The sequence below is a fragment of the Miscanthus floridulus genome, chromosome 19 (genome assembly GCF_019320115.1).
Source record: "Miscanthus floridulus cultivar M001 chromosome 19, ASM1932011v1, whole genome shotgun sequence".
Classification (NCBI taxonomy): Eukaryota; Viridiplantae; Streptophyta; class Magnoliopsida; order Poales; family Poaceae; genus Miscanthus; species Miscanthus floridulus.
Window position 1 is genome coordinate 37711681 of NC_089598.1, and position 22759 is coordinate 37734439.

Below are 22759 nucleotides of genomic sequence, written 5' to 3' on the forward strand. Positions count from 1 at the left end.
GGAGGCCTTGTTGTTGATGGCGATGCTTGCTAGTGCTCTCTTGATAGATTTCTTGTCATCATCACTAGAGCTATCACTATCCGAAGATCCATCACTATCCCATGTGACTACATAGCCTCCACCCTTCTTCTTCTTTTGGAAGGTCATTCTCTTCTCCTTCTTCTCCTTCTTTTCTTTCTTATCCTCCTTGTGCTTCTTCTTCTCATCCTCATCATTGTCACTATTATATGGACAATTTGCCACTACATGATCGGGGCTCTTGCAATTATAGCATCTTCTCACATACTCTTTCTTCTTAGTGTGATCTCTTCTTTTTCTTGCACCATAGCCCTTCTTCTTCATGAATTTTTTCATCTTACGCACAAAGAGAGCCATAGCTTCATCATTAATATCATTAAGATCATCATCATCACTTGATTCTTTCTTGGACTTGCCCTTGTTCTTTGATGATGATGAGCTAGCCTTGAATGCTATGCTTTTCTTCTTCTTGTCTTCTTCTTCCTTCTTGTCATCCTTGTCATCCCCCTCCCTTTCCACATGGTATGTCTCTTGTGTCAAGACATCACCTAGTACTTGGTTGGGGGTAATATCCTTCAATCCTCCTCTTATGATTAGCAATCTTAACATCTCAAATCTTGGAGGTAGGCACATCAAGAACCAATGAGAAACGTCATCGTCCTTGATCTTCTCTCCCAAAGCCTTCAAGTCATTGACAATTACTTACAATCGATGGAACATCTCTAGAATGCTCTCATCTTCCTTCATCTTGAAGCTTATCAATTTGTCCTTGAGAATGTACAACTTGGCACTCTTCACCACCGATGTGCCCTCATACGTTTCCTCCAATCTTGTTCACACCTCATTTGCTCTTTCACAATCCTTGATTTGCTCAAACACCTTGGAATCAATGGCATTGTATATGGTGTTGAGAGCCATTGTGTTGCATTGCTTGTTAGTCTTGTCTTGGTTGGTGGGATTGTCGGGATCGACGATAGCATAATCAATCTCGGTCACTTCCCATACTTGATCATTGATTGAACCAAGATACATCCTCATCTTTCTCTTCCAATAATCATAGCATGTGCCATCAAAGAATGGTGGTTTGCCCCCCCCCCCCACATGGTTGAACACAACTTGAGCCATAATTTGACATCGAGGTTGTTAAGCCTTTAATCAAACGGTAACCATGGCTCTGATACCACTTGAAAGGTCCTAGTATGGCTAGAGGGGGGGTGAATAGCATATTTAAAAATCTATAAATCAACTAGAGCAATTTGATTAGTATGACAAAAGGCGAAGTGCAAACTTGCTCTAGCTCTACAAGGGTTACAAGCCACCTATCCAACAATTCTAGTTGCAATAATTACTAGACACATAACTTGCTATGATACTACTCACTAAGAGCTCTCAATCTTGCTACACTAAAGAGCTCCACTAGATGAACTTAAATAACAAATCAAGCTCTCAATTCTAGTTACACTAAAGAGCTTGCCACAACTAGTTTGAAAGAATATAAAAGAGTGAGTAAGATGATTATACCAACGGGTAGAGGGATGAACCAATCACAAGATGAAGATTAAGCCAATCACCAGGAGAATGCAAATGACAAGAGACAACTGATTTTTCTCCCGAGGTTCATGTGCTTGCCAACACGCTAGTCCCCGTTGTGTCGACCAACACTTGGTGGTTCGGTGGCTAAGAGGTGTTTCACAAACCTCGTCCACACGATTGGACACCGCAAGAACCTACCCACAAGTGAGGTAACTCAATGACACGAGCAATTTACTAGAGTTACCTTTCGGCACTCCGCCGGGGAAGGTACAACTCCCCTCACAATCACCGGAGACAGCCATAAACAATCACCAACTCGTGTCGATCCTCCACCGCTGCACCGAGCCGTCTAGGTGGTGGCAACCACCAAGAGTAACAAGTGAATCCCGCAGCAAAACACGAATGTCAAGTGCCACTAAATGCAATCACTTAAGCAATGCACTTGGATTCTCTCCCATTCTCACAAAGATGATGGATCAATGATGGAGATGAGTGGGAGGGCTTTGGCTAAGCTCACAAGGTTGCTATGTCAATGAAAATGTGCAAGAGAGTGAGCTTGAGCCAGCCATGGGGCTTAAATAGAAGCCCCCATGAAATAGAGCCATTGTACCCCTTCACTGGGTACTGATCGAGGTGACCGGACGCTCCGGTCCAGTTGACCGGACGCTGGATCCAGCGTCCAGTCGCCCGATGTAAGTCACGTGTCAGTCTGAGTTAGACCTGAGCCGCTAGATTTCAACAGCTATGAAGCGACCGGACGCTCCGGCACAAGTGACCGGACGCTCAAACCCTAGTGTCCAGTTGTTTCTAGTAAGCTCCCAAAACCAACTTTTGCCGACCGGACGTGTCCGGTCATGCCCGACCGGACCCTGCCAGTGTCCGGTCACGCTGTGACTACTTACTGTGCTGACCGACAACACAACCGGACATAGCCCTTTAGCATTCGGTCGCTGAGCGACCCAGCGTCCGGTGCTTAACCCTAGTCATTGTGCCATCCGACAACTCGACCAAACGCTGTCCTTCAGTGTCCGGTCGCTGGGTGATCCAACGTCCGGTCAGTTGACCGACACCAGCATCTTTGCGACCAACTCCATTTCACTTCAAACTTCTTCACCCTTGCTCATGTGTGCCACCCACCAAGTGTATCACCTTGTGCACGTGTGTTAGCATATTTTCACAAATATTTTCAAGGGTGTTAGCACTCCACTAGACCCTAAATGCATATGCAATGAATTAGAGCGTCTAGTGGCACTTTGATAACCGCATTTCGATACGAGTTTCACTCCTCTTAATAGTACGGCTATTTATCCTAAATGTGATCACACTCACTAAGTGTCTTGATCACTAAAACAAAATGGCTCCTATGATTTATACCTTTGCCTTGAGCTTTTTGTTTTTCTCTTTCTTCTTTCCAAGTCCAAGCACTTGATTATCACCATGGCATCATCTTCATCATGCTATGATCTTTGTTTGCTTCGCAACTTGGAGTGTGCTACCTATCTCATAAACACTTGATAAACTAGGTTAGCACTTAGTGTTTCATCAATTAACCAAAACCAAATTAGAGCTTTCAACAGATTAACTATAAATTTATTAGGAAGTGTATAATCCAAACGTATCATACATACGCTTTGTAGATGAATCTAGGGTTACCAAGCAACATTGAACGAACTATGCTTTTCAGACAATAAACATAGACATCTCAGATACTGGGAAAGCAACGATTTATCACATCACTGATATAGTACTGGCATGCAAGGAAGCACAACTCCACTCTATCTCCATCATCCATCTTATGATTGTTTGATCCAAGGGCTGAGGTCAAGAGGCACATGGATCGCTGACATGGCACATTGAGAGGCCTCCATTCTTCCTCTCAACCTATAAATAACCACTCACTCCCTCTCATTCACACACACACAACAAGGAAGAAGAACACTCCTCAGTATTTGCTTTTGTTGCAGTACCAATGTCTGGAGGGTCGTCTAGAGAGAGAGGAAAGGGGAAGGGAACTACCTGGGGGTGGGAGGGTCCTCTTGGTCCCAATTTCTTTGAGGAAGCTTTTTATGAGAGGTTCCTAGTTGAGAGCAAAAGTGATTTCACCAAAGAGGCACCACTGAGAGGATACGATGAAAGAAAAGAAGGATGGCCAAAATGCATGCATGGTGAGGACTGCCTAGTGCAGATGTTCACCGAGGGAATAGATGGATGTCGTCGTTTTTTCAAATGCCCGCGAGCATGGGTAAATGCTATTACTATTTGTTTCTTCAAAAAGTTTGTCTTGTATATAACTTACACGACATACTTATTGTAGTCTTCCTGGGCCGAAGAAAACTGTGGGTTCAGTAGGTGGATCGATCCTCGACCTATTTATCCGCATGCGGAGTACATCTACTACCTACAGGACCGTATCTTCGATCTAGAAAGGGAAGTTAGCAGCGGTTACAAGGACGACGGATAGGACGACAACAACAATAGTGTCGATTCACAGGAGGCACTCTGCAATGATCCATATTGCACCTGCCATAACCACAAGTACAAGGGGCCTCCCCCGTCACCCCCGCCACCACCAACAACAACGGGAGGCTACTATGAAGAAGGTGCAACATAATTTGCTATGTGGCCACACTACTAGGACGACTTTATCTTTTTCATATACTACATCTATATGTTTGTTGTTTGGTTTAATTACCTAAGGCATGTTAGGTTTAGTTGAAGGAAAGTCTGTAGTCACATGCCATTTCATGTGTTTCGTGTGTTGATTTATATAATACCGTACGTCGTTAGGTTTTGTTTGCAGCACGTGTTTATATTTCAATACGTCCGTATCATAAAGCGGAATATTAAGACCATAATTAATGAAAACAACCACATAATTAAAAGTTCAATACTATGCCAAATTACACAACATATTACTACTAGAAGTACGTGCCGACAGTAGACTTAGGGGCAAATGCACTTTCAAATCCTCAGTCCGAAACATACTGAGTAAGCAACTCATCATCCGAGTACCAGTCCTCTACCACAACCCTGTTGTTGTGGCTAGGCTCACCTGCGTTGCTCTGACCTGCCTTTCGCCTGTAGTAAGCGGCCTCCGCTTCATCTGCGGCCGCTGCGGCCTGAGTGAAGAACGTGTCGTCATACTCCTCCGTCTGTAAGCCCGCCTCTGCTAGAGCGATGAGCTCGCTCAGTCTGCCAGTGTCGTCATCATCCTCTTGCGCCTGCATGCCCGTCTCTGCTATAGCGATGAGCTCGCTCAGTCTACTAGAGTTGTCGTCATCCTCTTGCGCCTGCATGTCCGCCTCCGCTAGAGCAATGAGCTCATTCAGTCTCCCAGTGTCGTCCTTATCCTCGTCTCCCTTATCAGACAACACAATCGGTGATTGAATGGTGCGACCGGCTCGCAATCTATACTGATCTAACTTCTTCTCCTCATACCTTACACGAGCCGCCTCTGCGGCATGATCTTCGCTGCAACCAATCCCTTCATATATAAAATGCAATCAGTTAGCAATGCGATTATATTACATTTAAAATCAGGCAACGAAAAAATAGGCTTGCAAGCACTCACTGCCACATAATGCAGCAACATGCTCGTTCAAGACCTGCATCTATACTCTTGTCTCCTCCCTTGTCTCCTTGCTTGCCCTCTCCTTCTCTAACGTCATCCGTCTCTCCAATCCTCATTTGTTAAGCTTAAAAAATTTGTTTCGCAAATTAGCCTCCATCTATGTAATTGATTTTATAATTAATCTATATTTAATGCTCCGTATTAGTATCTAAATATTCGATATGACATAAATTCTAAAAGCGGGACTAAGAAACCAAACACCCATATTCTTTTTTGAACGGGAGTAGTATATGTACGGACGGCCCAGCTAAACTACACGACCGTGGTCGAAGTTCAATCCAACAAGGCACCTTGCCGTCAGTAGAAAGTAATATTTTATGGCCACCCTGCCTCTCTCTCCCTGTCCCTCTAGTCTCGATCTCCGGCTCCCGCCGCCCTCCCCTGCCTCGGCTTCTTCCATGCTTTCCTCTTGCTGAACATACAGACCCACCTTCCTTCAGTCATGGTCACCAACTTCCTGCAGAAATATCAGCTCCAGAACCATCGCCTCGTACTTTCAAAGAAGCAGTTCGTCACCTACGCCCTCTACGCGCTCATCGCCCTCGCCTTCTTCCAGTACCTTATCTTCTACCCCGCACCCGCATCTGAGAAATCAGTGGTGGTGGCGCAGGTACAAGAGGAGGATGCAGCGGGTGTCTCAGCTCGGGTGAATGCGCGTGAGCAGCTGCTTCCTCCGCCTCCTCCTCAGCAAGGAGATGAAGTATTGAGGAATCAACGAACTCAAGGTACACCTAAGTAGGTTTTCCAGTTGATCTCTCACAGTAGTACTGTACAAATTTTGTACCTGGATTGATTTGGGCGCTCGCTTGGTTGAGTGCTTAAGCAGATTTCCGTTAAGTATGAATGGTACTTCCGAGTTTCATGCCAATTTCTCAAGGAAAACATCTTTATTGAACAGCAGTAGCGTCGCGTTCATAGACCCGGGTGTCTCACGGACCGGCTTTTCAATCAAGGCTCCGTACAAACGACGCACAAACTCATGGGCTGGCTCAAATACCTGAACGTCAGGCCAGAAGCACAATCTAATCTCCGAACGGAAGGCCTGCCCGAGGAGGAACGACGTCCGCTTCCGACTCTAACCCGCCTCTTCGATCGGAAAGCCTCACAGAGGAGGAACACGCTCGCTACCGACACCGGCTCATCTCATCTTCGGATGGCCTCTCCGACCAGAAGGTCTGGCCAAAACAACACTTCCGACTCCGACCCGCTTCTCCGACCGGGAATGCGTCGAACTCCTACTTACAGCTCATCTCCGACTGGCGTAATCAGAGCCTACTAGGACCAACCAACCGGGGACGCCCGCTCCGTAAGGACCAGGAAACGGACGGAGAAAGTAAGACATGACACTTAAGTCAACCGCAATACCAAAGACCGTACCCCGTACACCTGTTGGACAGAACCCTGCGACAACATCATGGGCGGGGGGAACGATCCCCCACAGTTCGTTCGTGCTGGTCAGAACATCGCCGCTGCGACAATGCTTCTACGCGGTCTTCCTAAGCCGAATGACCCCTAGGAACCGGCGATCCACCGGAACCTCCGAGCACTGGTGGAAACCGCCGCCATTCAACAGGCGAAGAGCTCCGCATCACGACACCGACACGCGGCCTCTCTCCCCACCAGGGGAGTGGGACGCACCAGACGAATTGCCCCACCCGCTCATCGCTACAGCTGTCGAGCGCGGCATAGGAGGCTGCATCTGCGCCCCGCCCTGACCTGGCGTCCGCTCCGCACCGACCGCCTGTATGCGAGCGGCTCGGGCCGTGAGACTACTCCGACGGTGAGTGGGTGCCGGACACGCGCTCGCCGCTCTACAATGGCACGAGCTGTGGCATCATCAAGGACGGCCAGAACTGCATGGCGCACGGCCGGCCGGACACCGGCTACCTCTACTAGCGGTGGCGGCCACGGCGCTGCGACCTGCCGGCCTTCTCCCCGGAGGCGTTCCTAAGCTGGCTCCGCAACAAGCACCTGGCCTTCGTCGGCGACTCCCTGGCGCGGAACCAGGCGGAGTCGCTGCTGTGCCTTCTGGCATCCCGCTCCGCGCCAGAGCTGGTGTACCGGGACGGCGAGGAGAACAGGTTTCGGCGGTTCGTGCTCCGGGAGCACAACGCGACGGTGTCCGTCTTCTGGTCGCCGTTCCTGGTGAGGTCGCCGAGAAGGCGGAGTGCGCGGGCGTGCGGCACAACAACGTGTTCCTGGACGCGTTCGACGAGCGGTGGATATCGCAGCTGGGCGCGCTCGACGCGGCCGTGCTGTCGGTGGGGCACTGGTTCCTGCTCCCCGGGATCTACCACGACGGCGGCAGCGTCGTCGGGTGCCACGACTGCGCGGAGCTCAACCACACCGAGACCGACTTCTTCGGCGTGTTCAAGACCGCCATCCACCGGACGCTCGCCGAGGTTACCCGGCGGCATGGCGACGCCGCGGGCAGGAAAGTGGTAGCGCTGACCACGTTCTCGCCGGCGCACTCCGTAGAGGAAGGGGGAGAAGGAGCTGGGGTGCACGGAGTCGGAGATGCGGAGGACCGTGGTGGAGGCGGTGCAGGCCACGGCCGACGCCGCCGGCGCCGGGTCCGGCCTGCGGTTCGCAGCGCTGGACGTGACAACTCTGGCCAACCTGCGGCCGGACGGCCACCCGGGCCCGTACATGCACAAGGACCCGTTCGCCGGCGGCGGCGCGGGCGGCAGGGTGCAGAACGACTGCGCAACGAGTTCCTGCTCCAGAACATCCTCCGGTGACCGCGCTAACGAGACATCAGGGAGCACCGGAGCAGGCGTCTCTGCTCATGTGCTCTGTTCGACAAGATTTAGATCAAAAGAATACACGTGCATCGACGATTCTTTTGCTTGTGTATATGTCAAATGTGATATGGTTAGGATATGGCCATATGGGCCTAGGCTGCAAATCATGGGAGATACCATGCAGAAACGAGGGTGGATGGGCTGGTTGTTTTTATTGGTGGTGAGACAACAAAAATCATTGTTATACATTTTTATTTTATTTTGGCGCTTAAAGTTTCGCTACCAGTTTAGAGTTTTACACAGGGCTTTGATTTTCCAGTGATGCCCCGGGTGCCTTCTTTTTCAGACTACGCTCAGTTAAGTTTTTCAATATATATGCTTTGCACCGGGTCATAAAGACTTTTCCCACTATAAAAGATCGTAATCCCCTATAAACCCTTGAAAAAATTCAATGGTCTTCAGCGCCACTACTTCAACTTTTTCGTGTCCTTCATGCCACTTCCGTCAGTTTGGACGCTAACGCCATTAAACTGCAGGTGTGAAAAGACGAAAATGCCCTTAAGTTCAAATATGTTATTAATTTTTTTGAGCATCTTAACGACTTCAAATGAAAAAACTCAAAACTAGAAAGTTGTAGATCTCGTCGAGATCTATAATTTTCATATAAAAATTATTTTCATTTAATTCCGTAAAAAAATATAATTTGATATGATTAATATATCTTAGAAAAATCATATTATTTTTTTGCGAAATTAAATGAAAAAAAATTTATATGAAAATTATAGATCTCGACGAGATCTACAACTTTCTAGTTTTGAGTTTTTTCATTTGAAGTCGTTAAGATGCTCAAAAAAAATTAATAACATATTTGAACTTAAGGGCATTTTCGTCTTTTCACACCTGCAGTTTAACGGCGTTAGAGCCCAAACTGACGGAAGTGGCATGGATGACACGAAAAAGTTGAAGTAGTGGCGCTGAAGACCACTGAATTTTTTCAGGGGCACACAGGGGATTACGATCTTTTATAATGGCACACAGGAAAAGTCTCCATAATTTTTCGAATTGAACTTGAATAATCTGATACGTACGCGTGACCTTCGAGGACTTAGAGTACGATCAGTTAAGTTTTTCAATATATATGCTTTGCACCGGGGTCACAGTTTTTCAAATTGAACTTGAATAATCTGACAACTACACGTGACCTTCGAGGACTTCGCATTGGACACGTGGATCTGGTCTTTGTACTGTAACCAGGTAGGACACGGACGTTTAATCTACTCGTGAGCAGGGATCAGAATTTGACTTTAGAGTCTTTTTAGGTGTAGAGATAGAGATAGAGATAGAGATATAATAGTAATAGATAGAGATAGATAGAAGATAGATATAGATAGATAGAGCAGAGAAGAGAAGGATCCAAGTCACTGAAGAGCAAAATCTTCAATTTTCGACTACGGTTTGATGTCTGCCAAATCGCCGATGGACACATTTCGTAGAAACTGTTTCATTATAAAATTATAAGCAAAATACATACTCCTTACTCCTCCGTACATCACAGGTGAAAATGAAGCTCGTTCCTTCAGAGAATGAAAATAGGTGAACATCACTACAGACGACAACATCCTATGCAATACGCATTCTCTTGCTCTCTGGCTGCATCATTCCACTATCTTCTACTTGTTGGCCCGCGCACGGCCTTTTCAGGGTAGCGATCTCGGCCTTGGCCTCAACGATGGCGTGCGCAGCCATTCTCACCGTTCTTTTCAGGCGGAGCATCTCTCTGAACGTGCTCTCGTCGCCGTGAAGAGCCTCAAACTCATTCCACCGCTTCCAGAAGTCAGCGAAAATGTCTTGCGGCATGTACATGCTGGGCGGCTACTATCTTCACCGTCAAAAACTGTTCTCGAGATCTGTGACAACCTTCTCTCTCCTCGTATTCTTCTGTTCCAACTTTCTTTTTCCTCCGTATTTGCTTGTATTTGCTTTTTTCAACGACGTGTGCTGTTTGGCTTATTTGTTGGTGTAAACAATCACTTCCAAATTTCCAATCCATCCACTATCTTTGGTGGAGTCTTCACGAAGGATGAAACAATACCAAGCTTTGAGTGGGTGTTTTCAGAATTCCTGAGTTTGATGGGTGGACAACTTCCAAAAACAGTTTTAACTGGTCAGTCGGCAGTTTTGTGTTAGATTAGAAACATTTCATTAAAATATTGTTTCACAAAAAATATGATTCTATAACATGTTTGATGCAGATCAATGCCAGGGCATGGCTGCTGCCCTGTCTAAAGTTTGGAAAGGTGTAGTGCATCTTTGGTGCAAATGGCATGTTTTCAAGGATGCAAAGGCAAAACTGGGACCAAAATATAAGAAAGGTTCTGCTTTTAGGAAAGAATTCTATAGAATAATTAATGACATAATGGCAATTGATGAATTTTAAAGGGCATGGGATCTTATGTTAGGTCGTTATGATCTTAGAGGCAATGGGTACTTGTCTAACATATATAAAAGGGTAAAGTTTAATTTACACCTTCCAACTTTCGCTAAAGTTCGGATTTCAATCTCGAACTTCAAAATCAGATAACTTTGGCCCTCCAACTCTTGAAACCGTTCAACTTTCAACCTTCTGGGCGGTTTTGGTATATGAACAGTAACTTTTGATATTTTTGGGAGGCGCCGAAATTTTATATTATTTTTTAAGCATCTTAACGTCCTCAAATAAAAAAACTCAAAACTACAAAGTTGTAGATCTAATTGAGAGCTACAACTTTGGTATAAAAAGTATTTTTATTTAACTCCATACAAATAATATATTAGTGCTCTAATGCGGCAAGCGCTAGTAGGCGATTATTATGGTGCTGAAATTTTATATTATTTTTTCGAGCATCTTACTGTCCTCAAATGAAAAAAATTAAAACTATAAAGTTGTAGATCTCATCGAGGTCTACAATTTATATATAAAAATTATCCTCATCCGACATCGTATCGAAGGGTTTTCTATTTTTTAAAATTTAAGTCTCGTCACGCGACAAAACAATACTGTGGCGCGGCGGGTGAGGCCGGGCGTTGCGCGGCGGCTGGCGGCGGGTGGGCGAGTGCAGGCGTTGGCAGCAGGCAGGCGAGCAGGGTGCGTGCGGGCAGGCGGCCGGCCACGCGGTATTTATTCGGCTCTACCGCGCTATGGATCAGAGCGCGGCACTGCCGCACCAAGGTCGGTGGCGCGGCAAGAGCTGTCACGTCAACGGTCACCGAAACTGGTCGTCGCCACGTCAGACCTCTGCCGCACCACCATGCATGGCGCGGCACAGGCATTTGGCCGCGCCAGGGCAATAGGCGCGGCCAAAAGTGTTAGTTTAAAAAAAACTTACAGTATTATATTTAAAATTAGTTGTAAAAAAGTGTTAACATTAAAAAAAATTCTACGTGTAGGCGTCAGGCTTCACGGATACGGACGCCCACAAAGCAGTTTTTTTTTTTTTTGCCTACGCGCTCAGCAGGCACTATCCTAGCCATCCAACTCAATTTCGAGATGTGCAACTGACAGTGACAGTTTCTTTCCTATAATTCTTTCTTCCTCCTGTACATTGTATTTACGTACGTATACATTAGCTATACTACTTCTATACCATATATAAAGTGGTCTCCCCTTCTGTCTCTTCCCCTCTGTTTTTTCTTTCCCCCGTTATCTCCCGACCAACTCCCGCTCACTTTTTCCAAATCGTGAACCCTACCTGCCGCAAATTTTCTCATGGAGCGCTCTCTCTCCCACGACATCACTCTTCCCCAATTTCTCTCTTCTCCGTTCTATCTCTCTCCTCTACTCTATGCCGTCGCCCTAATCTCTCCACTGCCGCTCGCCGCTGCTCTTGCCGCACCTCCCCGCCGCCGCTCCCCTCCGCCGCTCGCTGCTGCTCCAGTCGGCCACTCGCCACTGCTCCACTTCGCCGCTCCACTCCGACGCTGCTGTCGTCGCTCTCTCTCTAGCAGCAATTTTTTCTTGACAACTATCTTTTTTAAATGACTGGTAAGTACTCAAAGGGTTTATTGTAACTGGTTTTTTCTGTTCTTGATCCATTCTTAGATCTCTAAGTTGCATTACAGTATAAAGTTCAGATCCATGTCTTCGTCCAGCACCATCTTTCTTTATAATATTTCTGCTTATTATTGGAATAAATGCATCTGTCTATTTTTTTTGTCAAACTACTCACTAACACAGTCGGTCATATATTTAGGCGAACATAATTTTTTTCCATACTAAAACAGTGTTAAATTTCTCTATGATTATGTCTTCCTGTAATATTCCTTTTATGATGAATTTATTTATTTTACCAATATTAATGTATACCTCATTTAAAAGAATGGCTTGTGTTACCATCATGGAATTTCCCAATGCTTTTGTCTTAAGATTTTAGTATTGTTTTTATTTTCCAACAAGTATGCTGCTTATAGGTATGGTTCCTAAGAGTAGAGTAGGTTGTCGTTTATGCCCAGTTGATAAGTTTAATCTAGTCAAATGTTCATTGGTACTACAACCTGTGATTAAATTATATATTTGTATCCATGGTTACACATAGTAAGTGGATATTTTTCTTGTCGCCACAATATGTGATCTATTGAAGGGGTGTTTGGTTCTTTAACCGCTCATAAAATTTATGTCACATCAAATATTTAGATATTAATAAGGAGCATTAAATATAGATTAATTACAAAACAAATTACATAGATGGAGACTAATCTGCAGGACGATTTTTTTAAGCCTAATTAATCTGTCATTAGCATATGTTTACTGTAACACCACGTTGTCAAATCATGGACTACTTAGGCTTAAAAGATTCGTCTCGCAAATTAGTCGTAAGTTGTGCAATTAGTTTCATAATTGGTCTATATTTAATACTTCATATATGTGTCTAAACATTCGATGTGACAGAATTTTAGGAGGAGACTGTAAACAGGGCCTAAATGCCGTCCAGCAAAACAAACACGACGACCATAGTAACCCTGCCGTTATCCCCAGATTAGATGCACCCCCGAGCGTGCACGCTACCCCCTCAGCCAACGGCCCAACGCCATGGTCCATGGTTGCAGGGCAGAGGGAGCGGTGAGCGGTGAAATCAACGCCTCGCCCGCCAGACCACGCCTCGCCCGGCCACTCCTGCCGCGCCACGAACGCCGACGCGTCAAGGCTAGGCCTGGGCGTTCGGTTAACCGATCGGTTTCGGTTCGGTTCTTCGGTTTATGACATAAATTCGGTTCTCTACAAATAGGAACCGATCGGTTCTTCGCAAATCTTGGAACCGAGCAAAATCGGTTTCGGTTAGTTCGGTTCAGTTCCGGTTCCGACCGAACTAACCGAGGATTTACACAAGCAGCAAAAAAAAAAGAATAGAAAAAATAGAAAAAAATATTTAAAAAAAAGCACAATGCCGAGATTTTAAAAAATGTGAGGGTGTGAGGCTGTGAGGGGGTGTCATCCACCTTTTATATTTAGGGTTAAGTTGGTATTAGGCCTAGGTTGTAAGGTTTATTGGGCTTGTTTGTGAATTTCGGTTAACCGAGCCCAGGAACCGAAATTTGATCAGTTAATTCGGTTCCTGAGAACTGAGAACCGAACAGCTAACCGAAATTTTCGGTTCCGGTTCTTTCGGTTTCGGTTCCGATTCTTTCGGTTCGGTTCTCGGTTATTTTTGCCCAGCCTTAGTCAAGGCCGCCCGCTCCTAAGATACCTGCTCTCGATTTCATATTTTTTTGCTTATTATTGATTTAGGATAATTAGTGATTTAGGATAGTTAGTAATTTACGATAGTTAGGGTTGATTTCATATTTTTTGATTATTATTGATTTAGGATAATTAGTGATTTAGGATAGTTAGTAATTTATGATAGTTAGGGTTTTATGATTGGTATTGATTTATGATAGTTAGTGATTTAGGATAGTTAGGTTAGTGAATTTGTTTGTGATTTACGTAGGTTTGAGGTTGTGTGTTTTAGTATAGTTAGGATTTTGGGTTTAGGGATTGTTTATGTATTTATTATTTAGTTTATAGTTAGTTATTTAGTTAGGGATTTTGGGTATAGATACTAGTTTACTCTAAACCCAAAAGGGTTTAGGTATTTTAGGGATTGATTATGTATTTATTATCTAGGATAGTTAGAATTTTGGGTTTAGGGATTTATGATAGTTCGGTTAGTGATTTGTTTGTGAACTTACTAATGTTAATTTAAATTTTGTTAATTTAAATACTCTAACGCTTTGTTTATCAATTCGTAACAAGATGGCTTCTCCCACGCAGTACCTGTTGTACCCCATTCTTGAGATGGAGTATGACGACCAGCACCGAGCACACATCTTGAGTGACAATGACGTAGAGGTGGCCTTGCCTTCTTTGAGGCCCCGCACGCACACCAGGGCGCACCAGTGGGACGAGCGTTATGCGCCGTACATACGGCGTGCCGGCTTCCTCGAGCTTGTCCGTGTTGTCAACCACGGTCTTTCGCCCCTTGACCCAGCACTACTTACTGTAGCTGTATATATGTGCGAGTGCATTCTTTGTACGTAAACTTTCTTCTAACAAATTTGAGGCAACTAATAGTCGTTCTATTCTTATAACAGGTGGAGGTCTGAGACCTACACGTTCCACCTACCTTGTGGCGAGATGACCTTGACGTTGCAGGACATGAAGGCTATTTTAGGCTTTCGGTTGGGGGGACTTCCAATGACAGGGATAGTTGACAACGATCACTGGAGGAAGCTGGTGGCTCAGTTTACTGGCTTTCTTCCACCAGACGACGATGCTTCCAAGAAAAATAAGTGAATAATTCAAGCCTATTTAATAATTGCATTGCTTTCCTGTAACCATGGGGTCTCATTTTCTTTGGTCAATTTTAGGAAAAGTTCTAGGGTTTCGTTGTCCTGGATCACAGAGCGCTTTGATTACTTAGACCCATAGGCTGAGGAGGCTCTGATCGACAGGTTCGCTCGTGTGTGGCTCTGGCACTTTCTTGGTGCTTTCCTCTTCCCAGACGCCTCGGACAACACGATTAGCTGGATGTTCCTTGACATACTACGACAGCCGTGGAAGAACATAGCGGCGTACAACTGGGGCAGCACAGTCCTGACATGGACGTATCGACAGCTATGCATTGTCTGCCGTCACAGCTCAGGATATGCGAACCTTGGGGGTTGCTCGTACCTACTTCAGGTGTGGTGTTGGGAACGATGGCCCGTTGGAAGGCCCCTTAATAATGGTTTACCGGTAAGTACTTCGGTTCACTATATTCTTAGTGGCAGTTACATATGAATTCATTATTAATGGCTAATTCATTATCGTGTTTAATGCAGCGATAGAACGGGCATGATACACTTCCTACAACTCTGTATATCTGGACGGAATCAGCGTTAGTTAGAGGGAATGCGTGGCGCAAGTACAGGGAGTACACGGACGGTCTCGACGTCCTGACACAGCACCAGGTTACGCTCTCTTTACTATCATACATGTGTCTTCTTCGATGTACACTATATCACAACCTAACTCAATTACGAAATTTCATGTGCATTGGTGTCCTTGGGATTCTCTGGAGCTCTAGGACTATCTCAGTCCTGTCATTAGGGACGAGTCAGACGAGTATCGCTGCGACGTCCCTCTTATTTTCTTTCATGTGGTCGAGATTCACTTGCCCATTCGGGTCTGCAGACAATTTGGGAGAATGACATGCTGTCCACTACCGCTTTACTCTACCAACCAAGAATTGCACGGGTGCATTATCGATTAATAACAATACTACAATCCAGAGGTGTGTGGTACAACTAATATCGTTTTGTTGCAGGTATGACCGTAGGAAGAGGTACAAGACCAAGGATTGGCGCGTGACACACAACTCGCGCATCCATTTGTGGTAGAATAGGGTACGACATCTGGTCCATGTGGGTCCTCCACACGACCAGCACACCTTCGACGAGTACCTGCGGTGGCTTCACAGGTCTACAAGGACACATATCAAGCCCTCGTACACTGACATGGCGATTGACGAGGACTCGGAGGAAGATGTCATCGAAGATGTGTACGACGTTACCACTAGGGAGGACACACAGCTGGAGAGAGCCCCGCTTCAAAGATACATGGTAATATACTTGAATGGTATAATTTGCTATCCTTTTGGTATTAAGTATGTGTACTAAAACTGTCCAACCGTATTTCTGCACCTAGGCAGCACAATTGTCAAGGCTGTCCAACGAAGCAGCGTTTCGGCTTCACGAGTCTAGAGGTTAGGAGCTAGGTGTTCTCGCGGCTTTTGTGGAGGTAACATAAACTTGTCCGTTCCGAAAATGTTTTTTTAGTGTATATGCGTTTGGGTAATGCACTAACTTTAACGTCTATTTATGCAGAAGATGAAGAAGAGCTATATGAAGCTAGCTCAGAAGCTGAGTTGCATGGACACTCCTTATGAGGAACCGTCACTCCCGACGTGGTCGCGTGGCACGTCTTCAGCCTCTTTAAGGACACCAGTCGGCTCTTCTTAGCCGATGACAAGTGCCACTTCCGTGGTGCGTACATGACCACATCATAGATATGGGAAGGATCCCGCAACCGAGGACTACGAGGACAACGACCCCCTGGGCTTCCGCAGACAGCACGCCCAGTGGGACGATTAGCCGCACGACGAAATCGGCATGTCTCAGCTAGGTGGTGCCATGCTTGGTACCCAAGGAGCCTCACAGGTATTATCAAAGATAGTTTATTTAAATACGTAGGCTCCATGAACTAACGATCATAAAGAATTATAAGTAATCGTACGTATCATATACTTGCAGGGTATGAGCCGTACGCACCGTCGACGCGACCATACCGACGTTGGCTATACTCCCAATGTGTTGCCAATAAATCTGAAGAGACAGAGGCGTCCGAGTGATCCTTACACTCCTGGGTGTTAGTTTGTTAGGTCAAACGAATATTGACGTCCGAAACTTGCGGGGTTATTTGGTTATGTTATGTCAAACTTATGTCAAAACAATGAAAATATTATGTGGCAGCTTGTCAACTTGTGCACGGACTTCATTTATCTGTTTCATATTCGTTTCTTTGCGTCGACGAGATTAAGTACCAACTAGTTTGGGAATAGGCAGTCCCGGCGTATCTCGACGCCGGTGGCAATTTTTCATAATCGATTAGTTAAATTGGTGGTTAACCGTATTATGAAAGACGTAAAACAAATCATTGGCTTATCAAATTTTCTATTCGGCCGTGAAAAAAATTTAACAAAAGACAGAAACAAATCTACCATTGATTTTACGTCAACAATACTTAGAATAACTCCCACTATCGGCGCGACGCGTTCGGATTAAACCGTTCAGGTACCGCCGGCCGGGCGGCGGGCGCGGCGGCCAGGCGGGCTTGCTGTTCAGGTAAGCGGGACTGGGCGTGATATTTATTCGGCTCTGCCGCGCCACGGATCAGGACGCGACACTGCCGCGCTATGTATGGTGGCGCGGCAAGAGCTGCCACGTCAACGGTCAACGAAACCGGTCGTCGCCACGTCAGACCTCTGCCGCGCCACCATGCATGGCGCGGCACAGGCATTTCACCGCGCCAGGGCAATAGGCGTGGCCAAAAGTGTTAGTTTTTTTTTTAAAAAAACTTGCAGTGTTATATTTAAAATTAGTTATCAAATAAATGTTAAAATTAAAAAAAATTCTACACGTACAGCGCCCTGACGCGTTGGACTTCGCCGAGGCCCATCTCCAGGTCGGCGAACCTGACGCAGATCGGCCTCGCGTCCTCGTCCGGGAGGCCGCCCCCGAAGATCGGCTGATGGTAAATCTCCCTCGCCTTGACAACGCCGAACATGGCGGTGGCCCGGGCGACGTACACGTCGTAGATGCCGAGCTTGTCGCAGCTGGGAACAGCGCTCGCCGCATCCTCGTAGACCTTCATGGCGCGCGTGGCCAGGCCGAAGTCCTCCTCGAACTTGGCGTACCGAAGGAACATCGCCTTCTTCGTCTGCGGCGGAGCCTGCCAGACGGCGTCCTCGAACAGGTCCCTCACCCTCTCTGGCCTGCTCTTCCGTACCTCTGGACGGACTGGGCCAGGTACGCCGCCCGTATCGGCTCGGCGTGAGGGTGCTTGAAGGACCTGACGCCCCTCTGGTACACCAGGAACGCGTCCTCAAACCGGCTATGCTCTTGGAGAAGTGAGGCGTGGTTGAGCACCAGCAGAGGCGTGGTCAGTCCCAGGTCGTGTATCCTCTCGTACACGACGCAGGTAGATTCCAGCGCCCCGTGTCTCCATCAGGTCGGCGTACAAGCACCACAGCTTGAGGGATCTGTGCAGCTTGATCCGGGACGTCTCGCCGCGCTCGGCCGGCGCCGCGGCGACCCGTCTCCGGATCTCGACCGACGGTTCCGACGTGGCTTGCCGGATGAGGTCGGTGACCGTCTCGTGGTTGTCATGCCTCAGCTCCATCTCCGCCCACTCGCACCAGACGGCGGCGAGGTCGTCCACGGCCTTGAAGTTGATCACCTGCGTGGCGCGCCGGAAAACCTCCCGGGCGCTGTCGAGCAGACCACGGCCCTCGTACATCTTGGGCCTATTACGACGTTTAGTGAGCACCATATTCTTAAGCATATTACGACGTTCAGTGAATAACTTACTTAGGTCTTTAGCAGTGGCCTGCTGGGAGACCCTAGTAAAAATAGGGTTATGAGCACGTTGAATGTACTCCTCCCATGCATCAGTGTCACCAATACCTAAGGGAAGATCAAGCATAACAATCAAGCGACACAACTCCTGTCTAGCTATATCAGGTTTATAGTCCTAGTTGCGCAAACCATCAGGATTAAGCGCAAGCCTAGACTGAACAGCAGCACGTCGATTAGTTTTTTCCATACATGATTTCTGGTGCCTCTTCAAGTGCCCAGTTCCAGAAACAGATCTAGCAGACAAAGTAGCCTTACACATTTTGCAAACAGCTTTAGTGCAAATTCTACTGCCATTCACATCCTCATAGATCTCATCAAAGTCAGCCCAGACAAGAGATTTGCGCTTACCAACTCTGGTTGCATTACCAGAAACAGATGGAGCAGAGCTGTTGGTGTTGGAGCCAGTCCCAGCCGTCGTCGCCCCTTCACCACCGCCGCCATCCAGATCGATCGGAGCCTGGCTGGCTTCAAGATCGACACCGAACAAGGCAGCTGCGTCCTCTCGGAGGTCGTCGTCGTCCTCGCCCTCGGGAGCCATGCCCGGTAGGACGGCATCGTCATCCGCCATGGCGGCAGTGACCGCTCCGGCCCCATTCCTCGACGGTGTGGGTGGCCGCCGAGCTCGCTCTACACCGCAGCTAGAAGAGGAAGCACCGGCTACCGACCTGCAGATCAAGAAACACATCAGATGACAGAACCAGATCAAGAAAGAAGATGCTAGGGTTAGGGTTAGGGTTTACCTGCGCAACCGGAGCCCGGTGCCAAGAAGACGACGACCCCCGCAGAGAAGACGACAGACCGTTAGCAAGGACGACGAGCGGCGGAGGAAGGATGACACTGACAGGAACACGAACTCACATATCACCAAGAGGGGAAGGGAGATGGGGAGAGGAAGGAGATCAGGGAGGAGAAGGAAAAGGCTGGCCAGCGGCGGAAGGCAGATCAAGGTCACCGGAGTCGATGAGGTCGTACGCCGAGGAGACGGCGGCGCGGCGAAGGCAAGGCGAAGACGAGAGCGGTGTGGGCACTGCGCGGCGGGTCAGCGGGTGGAGTCGAAATGTTGAATGGATTAGCCGATTAGGGTTGTGAGGAGAGGGGGCGGCCGTTGCCCATCGGCGTGCCCCTTATATATGAAGGGAGGGGGGAGGGGCCGACCGGCCGAGCGTGGGCCGTGGCCCCGTGGGGCGTCAGGGCGTGGGCTGATGATGGGTTGGCTGTCTCGGGCCGCTGTCGGGCCTCCCTCTCTTTCTTGTGCCGGGTCGTGCTGGCCACGGGCTTGGGGGTCAGCCCAAGCACGGCCTGAGCAGCGGGCCGGGCCTGCCTGGGCCCGAGTTTTATCGGGCCGTGCTGGGTTCGTGTCGGGCTTTTTTTTCATGCTTCGTGTCGTGCCGTCATGCCTCGTGCTGCATGGCCAAGTATAATCTTGGCGAACACGAGCCAGAGCGTGCGCGGCTTTCCCGGTGCTTTCATCGGATCAATGGTGCTGAGTGCCTCCGCGTACGCCACGGCCTGCCGCGCGGGGTCCGTGTGGAATATCTTCACCCTCTCGTGCCATGCCTGGACTTCGTGCGGGTTCTGCCTCAGCTGCACGCGGTTGAGCAGCTCCGGCCGGCGTTCCAGCAGCCGCTCCAGCTTTGCCACGTTCAGGTCGACGTCATCTTTGTCGGCCAGCCAGCAGCCCTGGAGGACGGACGCAGAGTTCTCCTCTTGTCCGCCTTTGTCGAGCTCCGGCCAGTGGTGGACCCAGGATTTTAGAGTAGGGTATGCCCATGACAAGAAAATATTTGGATGAACAACATAAAAAGTTCACAAGAGCTTAAATAAAAGATACATATAGTTCAAACTAAATGTGTTCCATAACAAATTGAGATTACAAAAAATTGAAAGAAAATTACAATTAAATTTCAACTTTCCGATCCTTCATTGCTTGATAGCGATTAATGACGTCATGATCTTTGACTTAAAAAAAGAACTCATGCTCAGTAAATGTGACCAAACAATCATTCAAGTACTGGTCTCCCATCCTATTTCTCAACTTGTTCTTCACATAATTCATTATTGAAAACACTCTCTCTACAGTAGCAGTTGCTACATGTAGCACTAGCACCAATTTGAGAAGTTTGTACATAAGATCATGTCTGTTGTGCTTATTTGTTGAAACAAGCACGGCAGAAAGCTCAGTAAGGCTATTCAATGCTAATTACATGTGGTCTTGATGTGGAAGGGGAAGGAGAATGTACCCTGCGTGCCTTTGCAGCCCTTTTCCACATTGATTTTAGATCAATCGACTTTGACTTCTTCACTTTTTTAAAGGAAATGACACTGCCTATAAGGAACCAAATGCGCATCTATGAATTTTGCAATTGGCAATGACATTTGACAGAACATAGCAAAGGCAAAAGGGATTTGAATTTTAATTACCTCTGAACGAAGAAATCAAATCGAGGTCGGACAATCGCACTTCGGAGCAGAGAACTGGAGCAGTCGAGTTCGCTAGCTCCGGTGGCTTGGGTCGCGCCGAGCGAGCAACTCTGGCTCCGCAACTACCGGGGGTTGTGGCGGCGGCGCGATTCCGCGTCCGTCGAATGGTCCAAGCTGCTGGCTGCCCTAACCCTACGACAGCCTGATGGGTTTGGGGAGTGGGGAATTGAGGATTAGGGAGTGGGAAGGCCAGATGGGCCATTGGGCCATCCGGCTAGGTGTTGCCTGTGGGCCGCTTTCAGTTAGACGCGAATTACAGCGAGAAAATAGCGAAGAATCGTAATTTTAAGACCTTAGCTATATTATACATGTATATACCTCAAGAACTACTAAAAATTTTCTTAAAAATGTTAGGCCAGGAATACCCGGGCACGACTGGTCCGCCCATGGCTCCGGCTCCGCGGCAACCACGGCGCTCGAAGTGCAGGTAGGACTCGAAGACCAGCCTGAAGTACTTGACTGTCGTCGCGGCGGCGGTGGACTCCTCGAGCACGCCTCTCGCCTTGTTGTCGATGCCCTTCCGTGCGTAGTGGCCCGCTAGAGTTGTCCACAGCACGCCGTACTCCTCGGGGAACTTGCAGACGGCGCTGCGGAGGATGGCTTCCACGGGCATCCCGGCGACGTCGTCGGGGTGCTTGGCGAGGAGATCGCATAGGTCGAGCAGGAGCTGGCGCTTGGTCGTGCCCTTGGCCGAGCGGAAGCCGTCGTCACTGATGGCCGTGGCGAGCTGTTCGGCCGCCTCCCGAAACCTGCCTGCTGAGACGAGGTAGGCGATGAACTCCTCGGCGTACGAGGGGTCGAACTGTAGGTAGCGGCGGAGGAGGCGGACGGCGGTCACGGCGGGGCAGCCCGGGAAGTAGGCGAGGCGGAGGACGAGCGGCCACACGCGGTGGTGCTGCGTGACGGGCAGGGCGCGGAGCGCGCGGTCGAGGGCCTGGCGGGCGCGGGTGAGCAGGCGCTGGTCCAGGAGCGCGGAGGCGTACATGTGCCAGATGCGCGGCATCCGGGACATGCCCGCCGCCAGGGCGCGCTCGAAGGCGCCGTTGAGGGCAGCGTCGTGGGCGGCGCGGCCGGTGACGGCGACGGGCCGCGCGGCGTCCGCGAGCTCCGTCAGGTAAGCGTGCCACAGCTTGTACGATCCCGGGAGCGCCCTCAGCGCCCCTTCGTAGATGGTCTCGCGCTTCGCCGGCGGCGCCTCAGCGCGCGCCGAAAGATAGCACAGCCATGACGCTATCTTGAAAGGTTCCCGCAGGACGTCCTCCTCGTAGGGCACGTCCTCCGCCGAGATCACGCACGCCATGATGTATGGCTCTGGCTCTACTTCTCTTTGTCAGATCTTTTCTTTGTGGAAGAGACACGGTGGTGGCGGAGCTTCAATTTAAAGGACTCAAAGAAGTCACAAGTTCGATCGGGATGGCCGAGTCGGTTACGAGATTCAACCGACTGTGCCCCGGTCGAACATCTTGCCGCCCGGAGTTTTAGTCGGATCGCCTCGCGTTTTCTCCATCCCCTCGCTGCCGTGATCCCCTCGCCCCCGTTGGCCGTTCTTGAAGGCAACGCAGTAGCGGCGGCGGCGGATATATGCTGGGCCAATCTAATCCGCTGCTAAAAGATGGGCTGAAACAGCTAAAGCCCAAATCATTTTTTTCTGTTTCATAATATG

General features: G+C 48.4%; 2 pseudogenes; one reads left to right on the top strand and one right to left on the bottom strand.

Annotated features, from left to right (window-relative positions):
• Window positions 1–5624: 5624 nt before the first annotated feature.
• LOC136525888 (xyloglucan O-acetyltransferase 2-like) lies at window positions 5625–8082 on the top strand (annotated as a pseudogene).
• Window positions 8083–9546: 1464 nt separating this feature from the next.
• On the bottom strand, window positions 9547–22406 carry LOC136525889 (uncharacterized; annotated as a pseudogene).
• Window positions 22407–22759: the final 353 nt, after the last annotated feature.